The sequence below is a fragment of the Leucoraja erinacea genome, unplaced genomic scaffold (assembly GCF_028641065.1).
Source record: "Leucoraja erinacea ecotype New England unplaced genomic scaffold, Leri_hhj_1 Leri_275S, whole genome shotgun sequence".
Taxonomy (NCBI): Eukaryota; Metazoa; Chordata; class Chondrichthyes; order Rajiformes; family Rajidae; genus Leucoraja; species Leucoraja erinaceus.
Genome location: NW_026576176.1, coordinates 137,807 through 150,883, shown reverse-complemented (window position 1 = coordinate 150,883; position 13,077 = coordinate 137,807).

Below are 13,077 nucleotides of genomic sequence, written 5' to 3'. Positions count from 1 at the left end.
TACCAACGACATAGGTAAAAAAAGAGAAGAGGTCCTGAAAGAAGAATTTAGGGAGTTAGGTAGAGAGTTAAGGAGAAGGACTGGAAAGGTAACAATCTCAGGATTACTGCCTGTGCCACGCGACAGTGAGAGTAGGAATGGAGTGAGGTGGAGGATAAATGCGTGGATGAGGGACTGGTGCAGTGGGTATGGATTCAAGTTTCTGGATCATTGGGACCTCTTTTGGGGAAGGTGCGACCTGTACAGAAAGGACGGGTTGCACTTGAACTCAAGGGGGACCAATATCCTGGCGGGGAGATTTGCAAAGGCTACTGGGGAGACTTTAAACTAGTATGGTTGGGGGGAGGGACTCAAATTGGGAAAGCTAGCAGTCAGTGTGTGAAGCAGGGGGCAGAGAATGGTAGCACTCTGACCCAAAATGTAGGGGAGAGAGAAGAAAAAGAAAATAATCAGAGAATAAGAGAGGGTGGGTTTCTTAAATGTGTATATTTTAATGCTAGGAGCATTGTAAGAAAAGTGGATGAACTTAGAGCCTGGATTGACACCTGGAAGTATGATGTTGTGGCGATCAGTGAAACGTGGTTGCAGGAGGGCTGTGATTGGAAATTAAATATTCCAGGATTTCGTTGCTTCAGGTGTGATAGAATTGGAGGGGCAAGAGGTGGAGGTGTTGCATTGCTTATCAGGGAAGATATTACAGCAGTGCTTTGGCAGGATAGATTAGAGGGCTCGTCTAGGGAGGCTATTTGGGTGGAACTGAGAAATGGGAAAGGGGTAGCAACACTTATAGGGGTGTATTATAGACCGCCAAATGGGGAGCGAGAATTGGAAGAACAAATATGTAAGGAGATTGCAGATATTAGTAGTAAGCACAAGGTAGTGATTGTGGGAGATTTCAATTTTCCACACATAGACTGGGAAACACATTCTGTAAATGGGCTGGATGGTTTGGAGTTTGTAAAATGTGTGCAGGATAGTTTTTTGCAACAATACATAGAAGTACCTACTAGAGAAGGGGCGGTACTGGACCTCCTGTTAGGAAATGAGATGGGTCAGGTGGCAGAGGTATGCGTTGGGGAACAGTTCGGGTCCAGTGATCACAATACCATTAGTTTCAATATAATTATGGAGAGGGACAAAACTGGACCTAGGGTTGAGATTTTTGATTGGAGAAAGGCTAACTTTGAGGAGATGTGAAAGGATTTAAAAGGAGTAAATTGGGACAGTTTGTTTTATGGGAAAGATGTGGAAGAGAAATGGAGTACATTTAAAGGTGAAATTTTAAGAGTACAGAATCTTTATGTCCCTGTTCGGTTGAAAGGAAATCGTAAAAATTGTAAAGAGCCATGGTTTTCAAGGGAAATTGGACACGGTTCGGAAATAGAGGGAGATCTACAATAATTATAGGCAGCATGGAGTAAATGAGGTGCTTGAGGAGTATAAAGAATGTAAAAAGAATCTTAAGAAATAAATTAGAAAAGCTAAAAGAAGATATGAGGTTGCTTTGGCAAGTAAGGTAAAAGTAAATCCGAAGGGTTTCTACCGCTATATTAATAGCAAAAGGATAACGAGGGATAAAATTGGTCCATTAGAGAGTCAGAGTGCACCCAGCTACCTGCAGAGCCAAAAGAGATGGGGGAGATATTGAACAGTTTCTTTTCTTCGGTATTCACCAAGGAGAAGGATATTGAATTATGTGAGGTAAGGGAAACAAGTAGAGTAGCTATGGAAACTATGAGGATCAAAGAAGAGGAAGTACTGACACTTTTGAGAAATATAAAAGTGGATAAGCCTCCAGGTCCAGACAGGATATTTCCTAGGACATTGAGGGAAGTTAGTGTAGAAATAGCAGGGGCTATGGCAGAAATATTTCAATTGTCATTAGAAACGGGAATAGTGCCAGAGGATTGGCGTACTGCGCATGTTGTTCTATTGTTTAAAAAGGGTTCTAAGAGTAAACCTAACAATTATAGACCTGTTAGTTTGACGTCAGTGGTGGGCAAATTAATGGAAAGGATACTTAGAGATAATATATATAAGCATCTGGATAAACAGGGTCTGATTAGGAACAGCCAACATGGATTTGTGCCTGGAAGTTCATGTTTGACTAATCTTCTTGAATTTTTTGAAGAGTTTACTCAGAAATTGATGACGGTAAAGCAGTGGATGTTGTATATATGAACTTCAGTAAGGCCTTTGACAAGGTTCCTCGTGGATGATTGGTTAAGAAGGTTTAATTGTTGGTTATTAATGGTGGAGTAGCAAGATGGATTCAACAGTGGCTGAATGGGAGATGCCAGAGAGTAATGATGGATGGCTGTTTGTCAGGTTGGAGGCCAGTGACTAGTGGGGTGCCACAGGGATCTGTGTTGGGTCCACTGTTGTTTGTCATGTACATCAATGATCTGGATGATGGTGCGGTAAATTGGATTAGTAAGTATGCAGATGATACTAAAATAGGTGGTGTTGTGGATAATGAAGGCGATTTTCAAAGTCTACAGAGAGATTTAGGCCATTTGGAAGAGTGGGCTGAAAGATGGCAGATGGAGTTTAATGCTGATAAGTGTGAGGTGCTACTTCTTGGCAGGACAAATCAAAATAGGATGTACATGGGTGGTAAAGAAAGCTTTTGCTGTGCTGGCCTATATAAATCAGAGCATTGAGTATAGAAGTTGGGGTGTAATGTTAAAATTGTACAAGGCATTGGTGAGGCCAATTCTGGAGTATGGTGTACAATTTTGGTCACCTAATTATAGCAAGGATTTCAACAAAATAGAGAGAGTACAGAGGAGATTTATTAGAATGTTGCCTGGGTTTCAGCAACTAAGTTACAGAGAAAGGTTGAACAAGTTAGGTCTTTATTCTTTGGAGCGCAGAAGGTTAAGGGGTGACTTGATCGAGGTCTTTAAAATGATGAGAGGGATAGACAGAGTTGATGTGGATAAGCTTTTCCCACTGAGAGTAGGGAAGTTTCAAACAAGAGGACATGACTTGAGAATTAAGGGACAGAAGTTTAGGGGTAACATGAGGGGGAACTTCTTTACTCAGAGAGTGGTAGCTGTGTGGAATGAGCTTCCAGTGGAGGTGGTGGAGGCAGGTTCGATTTTATCATTTAAAAATAAATTGTATAGTTATATGGACGGGAAAGGAATGGAGGGTTATGGTCTGAGTGCAGGTAGATGGTACTAGAAGAGAATACGTGTTCGGCACGGACTAGAAGGGCCAAGATGGCCTGTTTGCGTGCTGTAATTGTTATATGGTTATATGCAATTCGGTGCATTAAAACAATATTTCAGGAGCCTACAGCTAGGATTAAGGAAATGGAAACCTATCAAAAAGGATCCAGTTAGAGAGGGGTACGGATGCTGTCTTTCTCCTACTCTCTTTGTTTTGTATATTGAACCCTTAGCACAAGCAATAAGGCAGAGAGAAGACCTGCAGGGGGTCAAAATAGGGGGGAAAGAACATATCATTGGTCTTTTCGCTGATTATGTCATTATTTTTCTTGAACAACCAGATATATGTCTCCCGAATCTAATGAACCTGTTTGAAACATATGGATATAAACTTCTGGGTATAAACTGAATATAACAAAAACACAAATTCATTCATTCAATTATTCTCCATCCCAACAAATCAGAGATGCAAATAATCTGAAATAGAATTCTAAAACGATGCAGTATCTTGGTGTAACTATAACCAAAACACTTTGCAACACGTTTGAAACTAATTATAACAAAATTGAAGAACACATCAAAAAGATTGTTGAAAGGTGGTCTACCCTTCCTCTAGACCTCAGTGCCAGAATACAAATGGTAAAAATGAATATCCTACCAAACTAAATTTATTCCTACCTACTATATTTATTCCAATCTCTCCGAATTAATGTTCTTCGAGACAAATTCATAGCCTGGGATAAGATGATCTCTAGATTCATTTGGAATAGCAAAAAAACAAGAATAAAACTAACAACACTTCGACTGCCGAAAAACAAGGATGGAATGGCTTTACCATAATTACAAATTAAAAAGAGGGGTTCATGCATTGAAGGCGTTTGCATATGACTCAAAGTTTAAGCCAGGGGTGTATGATTCAAAATTCAAAGAATGGGCACAAAAAGCCATAACGGCAATGTATACAGTTTCAGAAAATGGCGAGTTTATGAGTTTCCAAGGTTTAAAGTCAAAGTATGGCCTTGAAAACAAAGATTTTTTTAGATACTTGCAATTAAGAGACTACTTTACAAAAGAGATAAGGCCAGAACTAGATGAAACTTCAAATAATGTGATCAAGTTGATTGTGGGTTCTTACAAACAGAAGGGATCTCGGGTCATCTCTGCCAAGCTCTGGTGGGAAGCGGGGGAGAATCAATGCTCTACATAAAAACAAAATGGGAAGCAGAATGAAAAATTCAAATAACAGAAGAAGAATAGTATCAAATGTGTGAAACACAATGTTCATCCACAAGCTCACTAGTATGGAGAGAATTTTGCTGGAAGAATCTATCTCGCTTTTTTATAACACCCAAAATAAAAAGCAGACAACTTGCTGTCCAACAACACTGTTGGAGGCTGTGCGGGAGTATGGAGGCAGACTACTCGCGTATTTTCTGGAACTGTGTAAAGATAAGGCCATACTGGGAAAATGTTAACGCAGTTGTTAAAATTATCTTGGGTTATCAAATCCCAAATACCTGCCCTGTGATGTACTTGGGGCGTATTAAAGATATTGTAAAGATAGACGATATCTATTTGATTAAAGTTTTGCTTGCAGGTAGTAAGAAGGCCATTACCAGGCAGTGGCTTAATTAAAAAAGTTCAAAACAGGAACAGTGGTTAGAAATTGTGCGAGACATCTTTATTATGGAGAAACTGACATATTCCTTGAGAGTCAAGGAGAATTCATTTGATCTGGGAAAAATGGACTGTTTATTTGAGCCATGGCACCAACTAGATGAATGCCGAGCTAGATATGGGAAGATTGTGTTATATAGAACTAAATGGTATGTTTGTGTGAATATTGAATTATCTCCAGATAACTAATCAATGTAACGTTTTTTTTTAATTTGATAAGTGAACCACACGGTCTTATTGCAATTTTTTATTTATTTACTTTTTTTTTCCCTATCGATTTATTTTTTTATTTTGATTGTTGTTTTTCTTATTTTGTTTTATTTAAGGTGATGGTGTTGCACTGTTTTGTATATATCTCTGAAAAATCAATACAAATTGAAGTAAAAACAAGTACAAATTTCCTTCCTCAAATTTGGAGACCAAAACATAGAAACATAGAAATTAGGTGCAGGAGTAGGCCATTCGGCCCTTCGAGCCTGCACCGCCATTCAATATGATCATGGCTGATCATCCAACTCAGTATCCCGTACCTGCCTTCTCTCATACCCTCTGATCACCTTGGCCACAAGGGCCACATCTAACTCCCTTTTAAATATAGCCAACGAACTGGCCTCAACTACCCTCTGTGGCAGAGAGTTCCAGAGATTCACCACTCTCTGTGTGAAAAAAGTTCTCGTCATCTCAGTTTTAAAGGATTTCCGCCTTATCCTTAAGCTGTGACCCCTTGTCCTGGACTTCCCCAACATCGGGAACAATCTTCCTGCATCTAGCCTGTCCAACCCCTTAAGAATTTTGTAAGTTTCTATAAGATCCCCTCTCAATCTCCTAAATTCTAGAGAGTATAAACCAAGTCTATCCAGTCTTTCTTCATAAGACAGTCATGACATCCCAGGAATCAGTCTGGTGAACCTTCTCTGCACTCCCTCTATGGCAATAATGTCCTTCCTCAGATTTGGAGACCAAATCTGCACACAATACTCTAGGTGTGGTTTCACTACGACCCTGTACAGCTGCAGAAGGACCTCCTTGATCTTGTACTCAACTTATCTTGTTATGAAGGCCATCATTCCATTTGCTTTCTTCACTGCCTGCTGTACCCACATGCTTACTTTCAGTGACTGATGAACAACTACCCCCCAGATCTCGTTGTACTTCCCCTTTTCACAATTTGACACCATTTAGATAATAATCTTCCTTTCTGTATTTGCTACCGAAGTGGATAACCTCACATTTGTCCACATTAAACTGCATCTGCCCACTCACCCAACCTGTCTAAGTCTCACTGCATTTTCATAGCATCCTCCTCACAGTTCACACTGCCACCCAGCATCTGCAAATTTGCTAATGTTATCCCTTCATCTAAATCATTAATGTATATTGTAAATAGCTGCAGTCCCAACACCGAGCCTTGTGATACCCTACTTGTCACTGCCTGCCATTCAGAAAGGGACCCATTTATCCCAACTCTTTGTTTTCTGTCTCCCAATCAATTTTCTATCCATGCCAGTACCCTACCCCCAATACCATGCGTTCTAATTTTGCTCACTAATCTCCTATGTGGGACCTTATCAAATGATTTCTGAAAGTCCAGGTACACTACATCCATTGGCTCTCCCTTGTCCATTTTCCCAGTTACATCCTCAAAAAACTTGGACCGATCCTGCTACTGCCATCCAAATGTGCCGCTATTTTATCTTTTATAGTCAGAGTGAGGCTATTGTGTGGAGGTGGGGATCAGGGAGGGGAGGTGAGGGTGGTGCTGTTGGAACGTGGGGGTGGTGGTGCCGCAGTTGTCACGGTTCCTGTCCCCACCCCCCGGGGGTTGGAGCCGCGACACAAACTAACATTCTAGAATCGATGTAGCATTTCGAACGATACAGCCAATGGGCAGCGGCACCGGGGGGCGGGACATAGACACAGACAGGCGGCGTTGGAGGAGGTCGTGTCTGCTCTGCTCAACTGCTATACCCTACCCTCATCTACTATACTATACTCTAGGGGCGGCAGGGGCGGCAAGTGGCCACGCTCCTGCTTCTTGTTCCCGGCGCCGCGGCGAAACTTCTGCTGCTCTCACCCCGCAGGGACCATCACTCGGTGAGTCTGTCTGTCTGTCGTGTCGGTCCCTCGCCCCGCACAGGTGACCGCTCCTCCCAGTGCCGGGGACCCTGCGGACGGGGGCGGCTCCCAGCCTCACCCCCTTGACTGCCTCCCCTTAAACACCGACCCACGGCAGCGCTGTCACAGCCCAGGGGCGCTTCACCGCTGAATGAACTAACCGCAGACTTTAAAGAAGTATTGTACAAGTTATTGACATTTGAAACTTTAGAAAAACTATTTTAAAGCCCTGCCTTCACGACAATGACATCACGATGGAATCCCGAATCTCATTGACATAAAATTCGAAACGAAATCTGTTTCATTCAAATTCTTCCATTTTCATTCACAATAACGTCACAAGGGGAATCCGAATCTCATTTACATACAAAATCGTGAGGGGAGGGGGTAGAGGTGAGGAGTGGGGTGGGATAGGGTAGAGGTGAGGAGTGGGGTGGGATAGGGTAGAGGTGAGGAGTGGGGTGGGATAGGGTAGAGGTGAGGAGTGGGGGAGCAAGTAGGGAGAGGGCTTAAGGAGGGAGGGAGGGAGAGGTGATTGAGGGTGGAGGATAGGGGAAAGAAGAGGGAAGGTGAAGATGCCTGGTGTGGGCTGAGCCCCGGGGCTGTAGCCGGGCCCGGGCTTTGGACGCTGGGGCGCGTACACGGACTAGGCCCTGAGCGCGGCTGCAGGCCCTGGGCTGGGGTTCGAGCCGGTGTGGGGTCTGGGGGCTGTTGCTCCGGGCCCGCGGGGAGGGAGAGGAGCGGGACCTGGGGCAAGGACTAGCCTCAGCCTCTCCCTCCCCCAGACCGTGTCCTCAGCCTCTCCCTCCCATGGCTCCAGACCTGTTGACACGTGACGCCTGAATGGCCGTGAGTAGCCGTCCAAAGGGACGTCCTATTTCTGGGTCGCCGCTGGATTTCCAACGTGTTGAAATTTTTCAGCGACCTGCTGCGACTATGACGAGTGCCGGCAGTCGCCGAAAATGTTTGTGTAAGGGGGACAGGCACTTTAGACTGTTGAGGAAGCCTTGTTTATGCGCTCACAGCCATGTGGGGGATGTAAAGCTCCACTTGGTTCCAGTTAGATTGTTGGGTCCCTGTATTGTCTCAGATAGGCACAAAATGCTGGAGTAACTCAACAGGACAGGCAGCATCTCTGGAGAGAAGGAATGGGTGACGTTTCTGGTTAAACGCTTTTAAGATGGATATCAGGGGAGTGGGAGGTACATAGATAAGGAAGTGTATAGAAAAGGAAATCTATTAGTGTATAGATAAGGATATCTCCCACTGCCCTGACACCAGTTGAATAACTACTTTGGTTCCGTCTTTACTAAGGAAGACATAAATAATCTGCCGGAAATAGCAGTGGACCGCGGGTCAAATGAGATGGAGGAAATGAGTGAAATCCAGGTTAGCCGGGAAGTGGTGTTAGGTAAATTGAATGGATTAAAGGCCGATATATCTCCAGGGCCGGATAGGCTGCATCCCAGAGTACTTAGGGATGTAGCCCCAGAAATAGTGGATGCATTAGTGATAGTTTTTCAAAACTCTTTAGATTCTGGAGTAGTTCCTGAGGATTGGAGGGTCGCTAATGTAACCCCACTTTTTAAAAAGGGAGGGAGAGAGAAAACGGGGAATTACAGACCAGTTAGTCTAACATTGGTAGTGGGAAAACTGCTAGAGTCAGTTATTAAAGATGGGATAGCAGCACATTTGGAAAGTGGTGAAATCATTGGACAAAGTCAGCATGGATTTATGAAAGGTAAATCATGTCTGACGAATCTGATATAATTTTTCGAGGATGTAACTGGTAGAATAGATAAGGGAGAACCAGTGGATGTGTTATATCTGGACTTTCAGAAGGCTTTCGACAAGGTCCCACATAAGAGATTAGTATACAAACTTAAAGCACACGGTATTGGGGGTTCAGTATTGATGTAGAGAGAAAAGTGACTAGCAAAGAGGAAGCAAAGAGTAGGGGTAAACGGGTCCTCTTCAGAATGGCAGGAAGTGAATAGTGGGGTACCGCAAGGCTCAGTGCTGGGACCCCAGCTATTTACAATATACATTAATGATTTGGACGAGGGAATTAAATGCAACATCTCCAAGTTTGCGGATGACACAAAGCTGGGGGGCAGTGTTAGCTGTGAGGAGGATGCTAGGAGGTTGCAAGGTGACTTGGATAGGCTGGACGAGTGGGCAAATGCATGGCAGATGCAGTATAATGTGGATAAATGTGAGGTTATCCACTTTGGTCGCTAAAACAGGAAAGTAGACTATTATCTAAATGGTGGCCGATTAGGAAAAGGGGAGATGCAATGAGACCTGGGTGTCATGGTACACCAGTCATTGATAGTAGGCATGCAGGTGCTGCAGGCAGTGAAGAAAGTGAATGGTATGTTAGCATCATAGCAAAAGGATTTCAGTATAGGAGCAGGGAGGTTCGACTGCAGTTGTACAGGGTCTTGGTGAGACCACACCTGGAGTATTGCATACAGTTTTGCTCTCCAAATCTGAGGAAAGACATTCTTGCCATAGAGGGAGTACAGAGAAGGTTCACCAGGCTCATTCCTGGGATGTCAGGACTTTGATATGAAGAAAGACTGGATAGACTCGGCTTGTACTCGCTAGAATTTAGAAGATTAAGGGGGGATCTCATAGAAACTTACAAATTCATAAGGGGTTGGACAGGCTAGATGCTAGATTGTCCCCGATGTTGGGGAAGTTCAGAACAAGGGGTCACAGTTTAAGGATAAAGGGGAAATCCTTTAGGACCGAGATGAGAAAAATATTTTTCACACAGAGAGTGGGGAATCTCTGGAACTGGGCCGAATGGCCTACTCCTGCACCTATTTTCTATGTTTCTATCAGTCTGAAGAAGGATCTCGACAGGAAATGTCACCCATTCCTTCGCTCCCGTGATGATGCCTGTCCTGCTGAGTTTCTCCAGCATTTTGTGACCATCTTTGTTGTAAACCAGCATCTGCAGTTCCTTCCTACACGCCATTTGGACAGGCCGGTGGGGGTGAGTAAGAGGGGTTGGGGGAGACGTGTAAAATCACAAAGGATAGTGAGTGAGGAGCAGTCGTGAGTAAGGACGACAAGGTCACTGTGCTGACGGTGATGACGGTGCAGGTTTAAAAGGGTGGCACGGTGGCACAGTATAGAGTTGCTGCCTTATAGTGTTAGAGACCAGGGTTCGATAGCGACTACAGGTGCTGTATTTACAGAGTGTGTACGTTCTCCTCGAAACCGCATGGCTTTTCTCTGAGCTTCAGTTTTCTCCTAAGCTCCATGCAGGCTTGTTGGTAAATTGGCTTTGTATAAATGTAAAATTGTCCCTAGTGTGTGTAGGGTAGAGTTAATGTGCGGGGATTGCTGGTTGGTGTGGACTCGGTGGGTCGAAGGCTTGTATCCCCGCTGTACCTAAACTCTAAAGTGATTGGAAACAACCAGCGCTGCCTCTGGGTTTCTTGGTTTTCGGTCACATTTGTTCTGAAACACAGAAGGAAGCAGATCGGGTGAAACTTCTCAAAGAAACTGGAGAAATGATGGAAATTGAATGGGTTTGCAGGCCAGTGGGGGAAGAGCGAGGGACAGGGGGATTGGTGATTGTTCAAGCATTTGTGACTATCTTCCGTTCAGGCAGTGGGCACAGGCAGCCATGTGTTAGACACTTGATACAGCTAGTTATAACTAGTCCCAAAGACGTGCGGATCTATAGGTTTATTGCCCTCTATAAATTGTCCCTAGTGTGTAAGGGAGTGAATGTGAAAATGAGGTTGTTATGGGGAGAAGGCAGGAGAATGGAGATGATGGGGAAAGATAGATCAGCCATGATTGAACGGTGTAGTAAATGGTGGGCTGAATGGCAATTCTGCTCCTCGAACATATGAACTTATGAACATAGAACTAGTAGGAAAGGGAGATTAATGGTCAGCTTGGACTTGATGGGCCAAGGCACTTGGATCCTTTCTGTACCTCCGGTTTCGCTTTATTATTGTTTCATGTGCTGGCGTACAGTGAAAAGCTTTGTTTTGTTAGCTATCCAATCAAATCAGATAAAAAATATTCATCAATACCATCAAGGCAAATCAATAGGTAGAGCAAAGGGGAAGATATAGAGTGCAGAATATAGTTCTCAGCATTGTAGTGCTGCAGTTCCAGAGACTGTCCAATGTGCGCAATGGGGTGGAAGTGAATCAGACAATACCCTAGTTTCATTAGTTCATAAGTGATGGGAGAAGAATTAGGCCATTCGGCCCATCAAATCTACTTCGCCATTCAATCATGGCTGATCTATCTCTTTCTCCTAACCCCATCACCTCCCCGTAACTCCTGACACTGTAACAATCAAGAATAGTAAGATTAAACGAGAACTTACCAGTTTGAAGTTTGATCTTGATGTTATGAGAGGTTACGATGAGCGATTATGTGGCATTATGAATGTTATGTTGTTCATATTGGTGGTCATGTAGTCCAACCGTAGCTTTTGCCGTGTCTGGCCTCTTTGTGCTGTTAGTAGTGCCATCGGCATACCACCTTCAGGGTTAGTTATAGGTGGTCCCCACTGTCAAAGTAGGGCTAGTACCACGCTCACATCCCATGTGTCCGTGTACCTTGGCCTTGGAGGTATTAAATTGTAAATTTCCTTCATGAATTTTGTTGTAAAGGGGTGCGTTCCTATCGACCCGTGCCCTGCTTCCAGCATCAGATAGGAGGAGAGTGCGCCTCTGGCACTATAGATTGCACCATAACGTTGTTTATAGTTATAGTACAGAGTTGATAGGAACTCCAAAACATTCGTTATCCGAACTGTGTTGTATTTGTTCGGACAGTCCTATGCCTTCAAATGGCCTCCTCAGAATCTGCAGATCAACAAGTAGTGTTCATGTAGTGAATGATTGCTCCCTGTAACTGGGTTCACTAGGAGGTCCCTGCTCTTGGGTACAGACATAACTAGCTGGATTATAATTCCAAAAATGTTTTGGGAACCAAGCTTGAGTAGCCCAATCTGGCACTACCAATATGCCTGTGGCTTAGTCTTGCTTGATTTTGGTCAAGCATCGGTTTGTGCAACAAATTGGCGGAAAGCATACATAAATATTCCTCCCCAGTTGAGGGCGAAAGCATCCGCTGCTTTTGCTCCTGGATCCAGCTCGCAGGACACATATCTGGGTAACTGATGGTTTAGTCTAGATGCAAACAGATCAATATGCCAAATCGTGTAGTTATTTAGTTAAATACTGCCTGATTCAACATCCATTCTGTGTTGTTATTAAACATTCGTGATCCAGCATCTGTCACCGTGTTATATCTACCTCGTAGATAGACCGCTGTAACCCAAATATTTCTCTCGGTACACCAGTGCCAAATGAGGTTCGACAATCTGTCGCAAGATACAGATTTTACACCACCCTTGTGATTGATATATGCCACCGCTGTGGCGTTATCAATCTGAATTTGAACAAGCACAGGTTGCATGTTGCTACAGAAAACCTTGAGTCCATATTGTGCCCCCAACAATTCTGGGTAATTGATTCCATGTGTTGGGGAATTACAAACTCCTGCTCATTCCATCTGCCCCCTCAGCTCTAGACTGTGTTTGTGGCTCCCCATCCTTAGCCGCTTGCATTGGTCTGAAGAACCACCGATGGCTTTCGAGCAAGATTTCCCTTGAGCTGTCTCACGTTCGTTATCCACCATAGTTATTCAACTATCGTTAGTTATTTGACTATCAGGTCATAGCAGACTTACTTAAATCTTGTTGTTTGCCCCTAGGCAAAGTCACCAACACATTTACTGTTTGATAGTAAATCCTAGGTAATCAATTACCCTTGTAGGTGTCAATTTTGATTTAACTGGATGGATGAAGTAACCAAGTCTTTCAAGCAGGGTTTTGGTTTGCTTTGACTGATGCTTCTGCCAATTCATGGTGACTCCAAAATGAAAAAGTCCTCCAAATATGCCATTACTATGTAGTCCTCAGACCTTTGTAGACCCAGAATTGGTTTCCGTAGTTTAGTCAATAGTCTAGGAGCTGATGTCAACCCATTTGGCAGATCCATGCCATCAGTTAAACTTCAAATATCTCCTGTTCTTAGTGAATAGACACCGAATAGTATGCATC